The following is a 13,899-nucleotide window of genomic DNA, read 5'->3' on the forward strand; positions in this document are numbered from 1 at the left end:
ACAGAGTTAGTTATTCCATTGTTTTGTGTTGCAATGGTAAAGTTTACAAATTGTAAAACAAGTCATTGATTAATGAAGATTAGGAAGTCTAACGCGCATTCGTGTTTTCGTCACATTTTGTTTTCACGCAGCTTCCTCCATGGTTAAATTTTCAAATGTGGAGAACCCTGAAAATGTCTAAATTATGATCAGTGGGGTAGGGTGGGGATGCATTATGTATAACAAGGGTGAAATCTGGTAAAGAACAGAATGGACAAAGCTTCTCAGGTGAGCGATGTGGCCCATGGGCCTCTTGTTTTACATACTACACGATGAATTAAAGAAAAAGGCCTATTTTCACCTTTCTAGTAAATTAAAATTGCCACATAATTATATAAACTAAAATGACTGTCATTATTTATCTGTCAGGGATCCCTGAAACGTCAAATGATAACGGACTTGGGAAGCGACATATAAGTCACTTTTTAAGAAGAAAATTGAAACACAAAACTTTTTGGGGGAGGGGGGGGGGCATTTTGAATTAGGGGGGTTTGTTTAAGCAATTATTGTATAAAAATAGGGGGGGGGGGGTCATATTTACCGGTAAAATGCTCAGCACGGCGGCCTTAGTGAAATATATTGCCACTCCTGATCAGTTCCAATTTTTATTAAATGTTTTGTGTCTGGGGAAAAGAGCTGTAACATATTTCAGACATACTGTTCCCTTTGAAATATAAAGTTAAATAAAAGTTAAATAAACTTAGTTCTCATTAATCCGTGTCACATCATCTTGTAAAGGTATATTCATTGTAAAGGAGTGTTGTGAAAAAAGTTAGATTTAGATGCAATGTTCACAAAGTACTTGTACATGTATATTCGTTTAAGAATACTTTATATAAAGATCGGAATTCCTGTAAATTACACAATTAAATCAATTGCGTTTCATAGATATCCGAGATTTAAACAATAACTTATATATTCATTTCATTCATATTCATTCAAATTATTTGACACAGTTTGAAGTCAATCTAACCAACAGAAACTAGGGAATATTTAAGTTTAAATTCGAGAAAAAATTTAATTTGAACGTAGATACCGAATATCATCTTAATAAATAACTCCCAATCTCGTATTTATTTTTAGCTCAGATAGGCCACCTTTTTTCAGGTGCCGACTTCTTCAATATCTATTTGTTTGGTATAAGGTACTATATTTCCCTTATATCACTTTACCGTAGTAAAAGCTGGTGGGGTGGGGGGGAAAGGGAGAGAGACCCAGCCTTTCAATGAACATTTTCAATAGTAAAAGCCGTAATGTTGGGAAAAACTTGCTACGTGCCAGTATAACTCTGAAGAATCTATATTCCACATTTTAATTTTAAAGCATTGTTATGTCAATGGAGCATAATTATTAATGATATATCGATATTTAACCTCTGGAGAATTTTTTAAATCAGATCTCTTTTTTGCTCCGAAATTCTGATAGCTACTGTGCAAGGTTATGTTCCAGAATTTCGGGGCATAACAAGGATCTGAAATAAAAATTAAACAAAAGACATCGTTAAAAAAACTAAGGTTAGATATTCTCAGTGAACATGATGGCAGTAAAGAATGTGCATTACGTGTGATTCAAGAAAAAGGGGAGGTCGGGGTGTGTGTTTGGGGAGGGGGTGTTACTAACCATGATTCAATAATGCTGAAAATCCAAAGGGTGGATTAATGATTTCACGTGACTTGTCAGAAAGGGACTTTTCAATGCAAATTATTTACAAAAAAGACATCGTATCTCTTTTGAATGTTTTTGCACACTTTTTTTGTAATGTTGAAAAAAATAAGTTCATGTGAACTTTTGTATTCGCATAAAAAAAAAGCCGAAACTGAAAATTGTCTTAGGTATAAATATATGCATGTATCAACAAAAATCAAATTAAGATAGCGTCCTTATTAAGAACCATAATGCACGAACAATGTCGTATGCAATTTTTTCAGGGACGTAGCAACGGGGGGGGGGGGGGGGCTTCCCCCCCCCACTTTTCTCCCCAGCATTACCTTTACTATAGTAATTGTGCATTGAAAGGATGGGGCATAAAGTTGGCCCTCCCCCCCCCCCCACGAAAAAATAGGATTTTCGAGTTTGGGCAACTTTCAATTTTCCGGTTTTTTTTTTGTTTGTTTGTTTGTTTGTTTGTTTTTTTTTTGCTTGTCAACTTTTTCGGGTAAGTAAAAAAATTCTCTGGTTACCCCCCTCCCCCCACACTTTCAAAAACGATGCTACGTGCCCAGGCGCCTATCCAGCAATTCAAGTTAGAGGGGGTGCCAAATGTAGGCAAGGGGTCTGGAATCTCATGGATTCTAGAGATTTTGTGGTGTAAAAATGAGGCGTACCAAGTATACATATTTACATTTTCTAGACGAAACTGTGATTTACGTTAAGTTTGACAATTTTAGGGGGGCGCGCCGGGTGCGCCCCCCCTTAAATGCGCCACTGGTGCCTGTATTTCATTTATATCCTCGTGTTTGTTTTCTATTTACAAACTTAAACTGTATACACACACACCCTCGCACACTCAAAACAACGTGAATAAAAGAAAGATATATCGTTCATTCAGAAGTTTAAGATTTATTCGTGATCATAAAATTCTTCAAGCTATAAATCATGTTCCATCGCCTTTCTTGATGAATCGTTTTCTCGGAAAAAGTAGCAAAATCAATGACCAACAATACCGGTATTTCAAGTAAAGAAAATTAATTTTTGAATTCAGCAAATATTAAACGCGGTCTACATTTTAAGAATAGCTCACAAAGGGAACAGAAGAGTAACTTGTAGCTTGTTTTTTGAGTTCATTTTTTTTGCGCTGCATCGGGATTAAAACATTGAAATCCGATAACGTCAAGTTGACGTCATCACGTCATAGCGTTATTTTCTTACGAAAACACCCTATATTTAAAGAGCTCTCTAGGAGAAATGGTTTGAGATAATAACAAAAATTAAAATGATTTAGGAAGTGGTCACTCTAGACATCTTTCAAGAACAATTTAATTAGAATTTGGGACAGGGCGGATTTTTGCGCATACCGTACTTTCTTCTTTCCAAACTCGGACATCCTATTTGGTAAAAGGAGTAGGATTTCATTTTGTTTTCACAAGCAGGTAAAATTTCTTTATATGAAGGATATGGAAATAACGAACAGTATTCAATCTCAACGTCCATTAAACAATATACAAAATAAGAGCAGAGCAAACACGGACCTCCGAAACATCAGAGGTGGGATCAGGTGCCATGGAGGAGTGAGCATCCCCTGCTGACCGGTCACACCCGCCGTGTGCTCGTTGTCATAATCAGGAAATAACGGAAAAAATCCGTCGTCAATTCAGTGTATAAATAATGGACTAACAATTGGTATGAAAAACGTCAGTCAGCATTTCATTCAATGATAAATTGTATTTGCTGACAAAGTCATTGTATCGACCATAGAATTTACGAAATGATGACTTTAAACGAGACTGTTGATATTCTTGTTTCATCAACTTGCTTGTCAATAATTTACCTCGTTTAAGAAATTGTTCATACGTAGAGCATGCTCTTGCGTATCGAATCAACTGAGATATATATACTCCGTATGCAGGTGATGAAGGTATATTGCTGCATAAGTAAGGGAAGTTGACGATAGAAAAGTTAAAGTCATCACGTTTATCATATAGCTTGGTTGTTAGATTACCATTAGCGTCTTTTTCAAGTAAAATATCCAAGTATGAAGCAGAAGTGTCGGACTCTGTGGTATCTTTTATCTCAAGCTCACCAGGATATATCGTGTCGACGTAGGAATGGAAATTATCATTATTAATTGACAATACGTCGTCGATATATCTAAATGTCGAGTTGAAGGCCACAGCAAGTGTTTTCTTCTTTTCACGCATAAGATTTTGCATAAATTCTGCTTCATATGAATATAAAAATAAGTCTGCTAATAACGGAGCGCAATTTGTACCCATGGGAATTCCAATAGATTGTTGGAGTACCTGGTCTCCAAAAACCACATAGATATTGTCAATCAGAAACTCAAGCATCTTCTTGATGTCAACTTCAGAGTACTTATGTGTGCAATCAGAATCTGTTTTAACAAAATAATTTTTCAAATGACCAATGACGAGGTAAGTAAATTTACGAGTTCCATTTTTGTTGAAGAAGCAGCTGTCAATGATATCAAAAAGCCTGGATTTTAATTTGTCGTGGGGAATTGTTGTGAATAAAGTTGAAAAGTCGTAAGTTTTTAAGCTGTTGATTTTTGTAAAGTTTTGTGATTTCAAATTGTCCAAAAGTTCTTTAGAATTTTTAAGTATCCACATCTGATTTACACCACTTCTTGAATATATAGTTGTACAGTACTCTTGAAGTTTTTCTTTCACTACTGTCAATATTTTAGTGAGAAGTAACGAAAGAGGCTTGGTTGAACATTTACTGGAACGTGCAATGTATCTTTGTTTGTAAGGATTCTTATGAAGTTTCGGAATCCAATATATATAAGGTAGTTCACATTCATTTTGGCTCTGTGGAATATTAAAAGTATTCAAAACTGACAGGTGATTTTGAAGAATTTCTTCCTTAGAAAGAGAAGTATGAGTATAAGTAGGAATACCACTTATAGAATTAAATCCAAGTTCTTCTAGAATGCAATTTATATAATGAGCCTTACAAACGAAGACAATGTTGTTACCTGCATTGTCGGCAGGAACCAATACGTACTGATCGTGTAATCTATCTAATTCTTTTTTCACTTCTGGTTTATTGAACACAGAAGGATAGATGGTTTTCATTTTGCCCCTCAATCTTTTAATACGTGACTTTAACATGGATCTGATACATTTAATCCATTCTGACAAGGTGTCAATGTCTTCTTTTTCATATCTGGCCCATCGTCTGGCGTAATTTTCAACAGAATCCATAATATTTATGAATATTTATATATAATACAACACTGACCTTTCACAGAACATTTTCTATAGTAAAAACAAAGCAAAAATTTGGGAGTTTCTTCCTACACTCTCTTTTTTTTTGCAAATCCAAAGGGGGGTGCAACACCCGTACCTCTTCCCCCCCCCCCTGGATCCGCCACTGTATGGTTCCTTGCTTTCTATCATCAATCATTTTATATCGTTCAAACCATACAACATGGTCGTAATGCCTTTTTAGTGATGAACTAAGGTGGTTTCATTATTAATTGTAGATTAGTAAGAAACTGAAAAATAAATAACAGAGTCATAAGTACAATGTTACAAAAACAAACAAATTTAAAGAATAAAAGTAAAGTTTGTTAAGGATGTGTCAATCAAACCCATCCAAAAATTTGAGATTTCAATAACAATAAGATGAAATAAATTTTTTAGTATATTTTAGTGTGAAATGCAATTAAAATACTGTAGATGTACTTTTTTCCACGGGGTCATAATTCCGCGGAATCTTTATTTCTGTTTAATCCGCGTGTAGAAAATTACGCGGATTTTCTAGACTGTCACTATAGGCCTTACATTTATATTAAGAACGCGTGGACATATTTCCGCGGAAAATTTGTGACCGCGTACATATGGCATAAATTAATACCACGCGGAAAAAAGTACTTCTACAGTATATAGACCATGATATTATACAGAAAATATAAACTTCCAATCGGTGTCCTTGCACCTTTGATATTTAATAAGATTAAATGCTTTGACTTGATAATTAGGCATTATCAAATATGAAGTATCTATCACTCATGGTTCAAAAGTTATTGCGAAGGTTAACGTTGAAAATAGAGGGTTAAGCAGATAAACAGACAAACAGACAGGACAAAAACAATCGATCCGGGCGCATAAAAAAATCTTTCAAATAATTATTGCAGATCAGTGTTTTTCTCGCCCGCTATGCATTTATATCGAAAAAGTTTCTCGCTTTCTTGGCATGATTTTTCCCTCGAAACGTCATATTCCATTTTACCAATGAAATTTAAGTAGAGGGAAATCCAATTTACATAACATCATCTAATTTTGGCCTCCTTTTTCTAAGTCTTATGAAATCGGTAGCAGTAGACTGAATTTGAAGTGATATTTTTAGACTTAGACAAGATTTTTAAAATTAGATTTCAGTTTAATAGCCCGAAAGTGGTGGCATGTATAGTTCAAGTAATTTAGGGAAACGGTTGTATCCGTTAAGGTTGAAAAAAATTGCATATTTAGCTGAACAGTGTAACAATTCGACTATAACATTCTACATTATACAGAAACATGCTACTAAAGCACTTTTATAGTACAAAACGAATTTCCTTTTAGACAGCATGTTTCATTTAATGCACAATTCTTTTCCTTCTGTTCGCTTTATGAGCCCTATGCATTGGTGAACGGCATGTGAATAAAGTGAGCTGAGCCTGTACGCTTAAATAAATAACTGGAGATTCTTTATTTAATCAAACAATAAAATCCTTCATATGGTGTAAGTATGCGGCAAATTCGTGTTGCGGCCTTTGCAGAAAAAAAATCAGAATTCTCGTAAGGAGGGATGGGGGGTAAGGTTATTTCAGTCTTTGTCGAGTTGATGCTTTGATAAAGAACTGTTTCAATCTAATGCCTCCACCCACCACTCTAGGCGGTAGGTAGGAATAAATTTTAATTTGAGGGGAGGGGGTATCTGTATATGAATTTCTGGTTTAGGGCACTATCCTGTACCAACAATTCCTTGACTAGCAAAAAAATATATTAAGTGTTTTTATTGTGGTAGCATGTTTTCTGTAGTATATTGTACATCAGCAAATTTCCCCCACCCCATTCCATTTTCACAATTGCCATGCATAACATGTATCCTAAAGTCTAGGCTCTAAATAATAAAAATCAATAAAGATATTAAATGATTAATTTCAAGGTGCAGATAGTAATTAACATGCATTCTCTGTAAGCACCAAAAAATCTTGGAAATGACATATCTCCGATTTTGATGAAATTTGCACCACAGGTGCACCTTGGTACAAAACCAGCAAATATGGTGTAAGAAGTTTCCCAGGTGCACCCGGTTGCCATGGAGACGGATCCATTGAATTTGGCCATTTTCGGCCATTTTTGACCAAACAAAAACATGAAAATTGAGGAAATATGAATCCATTTTTATCTTTGTGTAGTGAACTCAAATATAAATCTTTGTATCATAAGAAATCATCAACTGTAAAAGAATATAGGGCATATAACCAGTTATTCCAGAATTGACCCCACTCTTAGAAAACGGCTCTGCAAAATAGCATAGTTTCTCAAAATGTGAAAAATGGAAAATTGGCATTTTTTGAGAAATTTAAGGTTAAATAAAAAAAATTGTCTACGGAAATTTTTCAAATCATATGCGTGTCGTCAAACGTCAGTATTAGTAGTGTCCCCTCATGAAAAAATTGGAGTGGGATCTCAATGCTATTTTTAGTAACATGTATCTAAAAATAGACATATTTCAGAAAAATCCAAAAAATGAAATTTAGGCAGAGTTTAAGATGCCATTGCTAGGTAATTATGAAATAAACTGTAAAAGTCAATATGCTAATGTCAGAGACTGGACACCAATAACTACCATGCATATTATTTTCAGGGATTTCCGTTTTCTATTTATAGCTTCAAATGCCTAAATATAGACATGTCTCATAAAATGATGAAAAATGTCAATTTTCCATCATTTTGAAGCTCCACTGAATCATAAATAATAAAAATATGGATCTCTCCAATATTTCATCAATAAGAACAAGGAATAGTATAATATCTCACAAATTATTGAGGACAGGCTCTCATCTCAATAAATAGTACAAATGTCTAAAAATAGACACATATGAAATTAACTGTTTAATGTTGATTTTCCACCATTTCTCAAATTAGAGATGGGAAATTTACCGACTTACTGTCATTAAATGTAACTGATATTATGTGACTGACAGGAACAAAAGAACATTCAATGGAATGCAGCATGATAAGCAGAGGTTTCCATTTCTATTAATAGTAACACATGTTTAAAAATAGACGAACTGCAAAATATTGGTAAATTGTCGTTTTTTATACTTTTTTCTCACATTTTGGATGAACAATTGCAGACTATATGTTTTTAACTGCTATTGGAATATGGTGACCAACAAGTAAAAGAAAGCATATACGAAATACAGAATGAGAAGCAGAGGTTTCCATTTCTATTTATAGTAACACATGTTTGAAAATAGACGTGATGCAAAATATCGGAAAAATGTCATTTTTTTGTACTCTTTTCTTACATTTTGGATGAATAATTGCTGACTATCTGTTTTTAACTGCTATTGGCATATAGTGACCAACAAGTAAAAGAAAGAATTATATCAGAAAAACAGAATGGGAAGCAGAGGTTTCCATTTCTATTTATAGTAACATGTGTTTGAAAATAGACATATTGTAAATTATCTGGAAAATGTAGTTTTTTTCTACTGTTTTCTCACATTTTGGATAAGCAATTGCAGATAATATGTTTTTAACTGCTATTGGCATTCAATGACCAACAAGTAAAAGAAAGCATATATGAAATATAGAATGAGAAGCAGAGGTTTCTGTTTCTATTTATAGTAACGCATGTTTGAAAATAGACATGCTGCAAATTCTTGAGAAAATGTAGACTTTCGCACTTTTTTTCCTAACACCAGGGATGGTCAAAGTGCAGACACACAGTTTTTATTTGTTATTGACAGAATATGACTAACGAGTATGAAAAAGCTTTAGCTAAAGTGTATAAGAATAATAAAATTTAAGGGAATTTTTACATTTCTGCCTATAATAACACATATTGATAAATAGTCAGAAAAATAAAGAATCGTTCGTTTTTCTCAAATTAGGGATATGAAATTTGCGGTCAAACTTTCATTAGCTGTAACTGACATGGCTAATTGTATTCGGTGCGCCAACGCGTCCACCTCATTCCAATACATGTATCACAAAAGCATGTTCTCCCTGCATAAACCACTCAAATGACAGCGATTTTCTTAATGAATTAAGCATTATCGTTTATATTCAGGTCGACAGCCCGAGCCCGATTGAATTTTTTTTTTGTTAGGTGCATCCAGAAAATTTCCCTAGGAGGCGGTGGCTCAAATCACTATGTCAGTTTAAACTAGAAGTGTCCAAACGGGACTAAATACCCCTGCTGGGTTTCTCAGAGGTGTTAAATCATGAATATTTAATAGATCTAAGAGAAAAGTGAAATGCTAAAACATTTTTAATGCAAATGTAATTTCTCATAATATTTTCATAAATGAAACGAAGGTTCATCCTTATAAAAAAAAAACATACTAAATATACGGACCAGACACGAGTTACGAACATTTTCTGTCAGTGACCTTGGCCTTGCATTAATGACCTTGGATCAAAGTCATGACAGAAAATCAGATAATAAGCAAGGTTTGTGTGAAGTAGTAGATTGAGGTTTAGCCTTAAAAAAGATATGGACCAGACACAAAGAATAAAAAAAAATTTCTTCAAGTGGCTTTGAACTTCCCCAAATGATTTTGCGTCAAGGTCATGACACACTCTTAGGTCATGAGCAATCTTTGTGTGAAATAAGAACCTACCAAGTTCATCCATAAGAAAGATATGGAGCGGACACAAATTATGAAATTTTCCTGCAATGACCTTGAACTTCCCAAAATGACCTTGGTTCATGGTCATGACACACCCTTAAGTCATGGGCAGTCTTTGTGTGGAATGAGAACATACCAAGTTTATCCATAAGAAAGATTTGGACTGGACACGAATTATGAATTTTTTTAGTGACCTTGAACTTCCCTTAAGGACCTTGGCTCAAGGTTATGACACAATCTTAGGTCATGGGCAATATTTGTGTTGAAATAAGAACATACCAAGTTAATCCATAAAAAAGATATGGACCAGACACAAATTATGAAATATTTCTTCCAGTGACCTTGAACTTCCAAAAATATCCTTGGCCCAAAGTCATGACACACTCTTATTGCATGGGCAAAAATAATAAAAAAATTTCTTCAAGTGGCTTTGAAACTTCCCCAAATGATTTTGCGTCAAGGTCATGACACACTCTTAGGTCATGAGCAATCTTTGTGTGAAATAAGAACCTACCAAGTTCATCCATAAGAAACATATGGAGCTGACACAAATTATGAAATTTTCTTGCAATGACCTTGAACTTCCCAAAATGACCTTGACTCAAGGTCATGACACAATCTTAGGTCATGGGCAATATTTGTGTGAAATAAGAACATACCAAGTTAATCCATAAAAAAGATATGGACCGGACACAAATTATGAAATATTTCTTCCAGTGACCTTGAACTTCCACAAATGTCCTTGGCCCAAAGTAATGACACACTCATTGCATGGGCAGTCTTTGTGTGAAATGAGAAACTACCAAGTTTATCCATAATAAAGATATGGACTGGACACGAATTATGAAACTTTTTTCAGTGACCTTGAACTTCCCTAAATGACCTTGGGTCAAGGTTATGACACAATCTTAGGTCATGAGAAATCTTTGTGTGAAATAAGAACATGCCAAGTTTATCTGTAAGAAGGATGTGGACCGGACACGAATTAAATTTTTTTAGTGACCTTGAACTTCCCCAAATGACCTTGGGTTAAGGTCATGACACACCCTAAGGTCATGGGCAATCTTTGAGTGGAGTAGTAGATTCTAATGTTCCTCATTAAGGAAGATATGGACCGGACACTTTTGCACAGACAGATGGACAGATAGACAGACGGACAAGCTGATTCCTATATACTCCCAAACTCCGTTGGGGGGGGGGGGGGTAATAATAAAGTTGAATATTCCTGGGATCCAGATCCCCTTTGCTCCATGCATGCCTTACCAGAATTTGTTCGAAAGTAATCCGAAATTTGCCCAAATGTTTTGAGTTGGCTTACTTTCGATTTCTCTCTCTCTCTATACATGCATATTTCTCTAGACTTTAACTAAAGCATTTAAAAATATGTGTTGTTTTGGTTTCTATAAAATTATTTTACGTATAAACATACATGCAGTTGTTGGAACCGGGGGGGGGGGGTGTCAAAGATAGACATCATATAGGTAATAAATATTTGGGAGTAGATTTAACCCTCCCCCTTTTAAGCAGGCATGTTGCAGTGTAGTCGCATAGAAATGGAAACCTCTGCTTCTCATTCTGTATTTGATATAAGGCTTTCTTTTACTTGTTAGTCACCATATGCCAATAGCAATTAAATACAGATAGTCAGCAATTATACATCCAAAATTTTAGAAAAAAGTACAAAAATGACATTTTTCCGATAGTTTACAGTACGTCTATTTTTAAACACATGTTACTCTAATTAGAAATGGAAACTTCTGCTTCACATTCTGTTTTTTGATATAATGCTTTCTTTTACTTGTTGGTCACTATATGCAAATGGCAGTTAAAAACAGATAGTCAGCAATTATTCATCCAAAATGTAAGAAAAGAGTACAAAAAATGACATTTTTTCCGATATTTTGCATCACGTCTATTTTCAAACATGTGTTACTATAAATAGAAATGGAAACCTCTGCTTCTCATTCTGTATTTCGTATATGCTTTCTTTTACTTGTTGGTCACCATATTCCAATAGCAGTTAAAAACATATAGTCTGCAATTGTTCATCCAAAATGTGAGAAAAAAAATTATTCCGATATTTTGCAGTTCGTCTATTTTTAAACATGTGTTACTATAAATAGAAATGGAAACCACTGCTTCTCATTTTGTATTTGATATAAGACTTTCTTTTACTTGTTGGTCACCATATGCCAGTAGCAGTTTAAAACAGATAGTCAGCAATTATTCATCCAAAGTTTTAGAAAAAAGTACAAAAAACGACATTTTCCCGATATTTCGCATTACGTCTATTTATAAACATGTGTTACTATAAATAGAAATGGAAACCTCTGCGTATCATGCTGCATTCCATTGAATGTTCTTTTGTTCCTGTCAGTCACATAATATCAGTTACATTTAATGACAGTAAGTCGGTAAATTTCCCATCTCTAATTTGAGAAATGGTGGAAAATAAACATTAAACAGTTAATTTCATATGTGTCTATTTTTAGACATTTGTACTATTTATTGAGATGAGAGCCTGTCCTCAATAATTTGTGAGATATTATACTATTCCTTGTTCTTATTGATGAAATATTGGAGAGATCCATATTTTTATTATTTATGATTCAGTGGAGCTTCAAAATGATGGAAAATTGACATTTTTCATCATTTTATGAGACATGTCTATATTTAGGCATTTGAAGCTATAAATAGAAAACGGAAATCCCTGAAAATAATATGCATGGTAGTTATTGGTGTCCAGTCTCTGACATTAGCATATTGACTTTTACAGTTTATTTCATAATTACCTAGCAATGGCATCTTAAACTCTGCCTAAATTTCATTTTTTGGATTTTTCTGAAATATGTCTATTTTTAGATACATGTTACTAAAAATAGCATTGAGATCCCACTCCAATTTTTTCATGAGGGGACACTACTAATACTGACGTTTGACGACACGCATAAGATTTGAAAAATTTCCGTAGACAATTTTTTTTATTTAACCTTAAATTTCTCAAAAAATGCCAATTTTCCATTTTTCACATTTTGAGAAACTATGCTATTTTGCAGAGCCGTTTTCTAAGAGTGGGGTCAATTCTGGAATAACTGGTTATATGCCCTATATTCTTTTACAGTTGATGATTTCTTATGATACAAAGATTTATATTTGAGTTCACTACACAAAGATAAAAATGGATTCATATTTCCTCAATTTTCATGTTTTTGTTTGGTCAAAAATGGCCGAAAATGGCCAAATTCAATGGATCCGTCTCCATGGCAACCGGGTGCACCTGGGAAACGTCTTACACCATATTTGCTGGTTTTGTACCAAGGTGCACCTGTGGTGCAAATTTCATCAAAATCGGAGATATGTCGTTTCCAAGCCCTATAGTCAATTTTTTGGTGCTTACAGAGAATGCATGTTAATTCTTAGTAGGCTTTTGGTTTAGATTGACGTAGGCTTTCGATCTATATTATATGGATTTCACGAGTTATTTTCCTTTAATTACATTGTTACCATGGCGACAAGGAGGGTTTTGTCGGAACCGGATCGAGTTTGAACTCAAATTCACACAAAGGACAGATTATATTTAAAATATTTTATCATGATCGATGAATTTAATGTAGATCAGCTATGTCAAGTGAAAATCTGTGGTCAGAACCGAGGGTACAAAAAAATTCTACATTACTGCATGCTGTAGACTTAATATTTTGTTTAGCATGTGGTTTTCGTTTTCTATTTTCTTTTCTCATTACACAAAATCAAGTATTTTGAATAAGATAATTGCATTTTGATAACTTTTTCTAATAAAAAGCAGAATAAATCAGCATCTTTGATCACGTTAATATTAAAATGAGACCGAACATCCGTTTTGGTGATCCGTTTTCAGCTGTTTCGCATGGAAGGAAAAGTTAAGTTTTCGATGTGGCCACACCCGACAAACAAAATAAAAATATGCCTCGTGTATTGATTTTTATATCCTCTTTTAAATGACATAAATTTCATTTTGTTTGTAGGGTGTTGCCAGGGTCAAATTTTGAATGAAGGATGTAAAAACATTAAATTATGCTAAAAATTAGCGAAGTGTGCACATGATAAGACATTTATTGTACAAATGTGACATCATCAAATTAAGAATGTGACGTAAACATTTGAAGTTCGATACAAGAAGATGATATTTATACCGTTATTTTTCTGGTTAACTTCAGTTAAATTTTCCTAAAAAGAATAGGCCGATTATGCACCTTCGTTGCTTTACTTCTTTAACAATACAGCCTTTTGAACACGTACAAAATGTATACCCCCAAATTTGGAATATCAGTTTTTCAAACATTCTTTGC

At 34.1% G+C, this 13,899-nt stretch overlaps 1 protein-coding gene across 1 annotated transcript in view; it reads left to right on the top strand.

The window, feature by feature from the left end:
* The window catches only part of LOC134253865 (uncharacterized), a 58,874-nt gene that overhangs the window by 30,032 nt on the left and 14,943 nt on the right, over positions 1–13,899 (top strand). The window lies entirely within an intron of this gene.

Source organism: Saccostrea cucullata, unplaced genomic scaffold (assembly GCF_032062105.1).
Source record: "Saccostrea cucullata isolate Sc308-1 unplaced genomic scaffold, CSIRO_AGI_Scuc_v1 ctg1846, whole genome shotgun sequence".
NCBI lineage: Eukaryota > Metazoa > Mollusca > Bivalvia > Ostreida > Ostreidae > Saccostrea > Saccostrea cuccullata.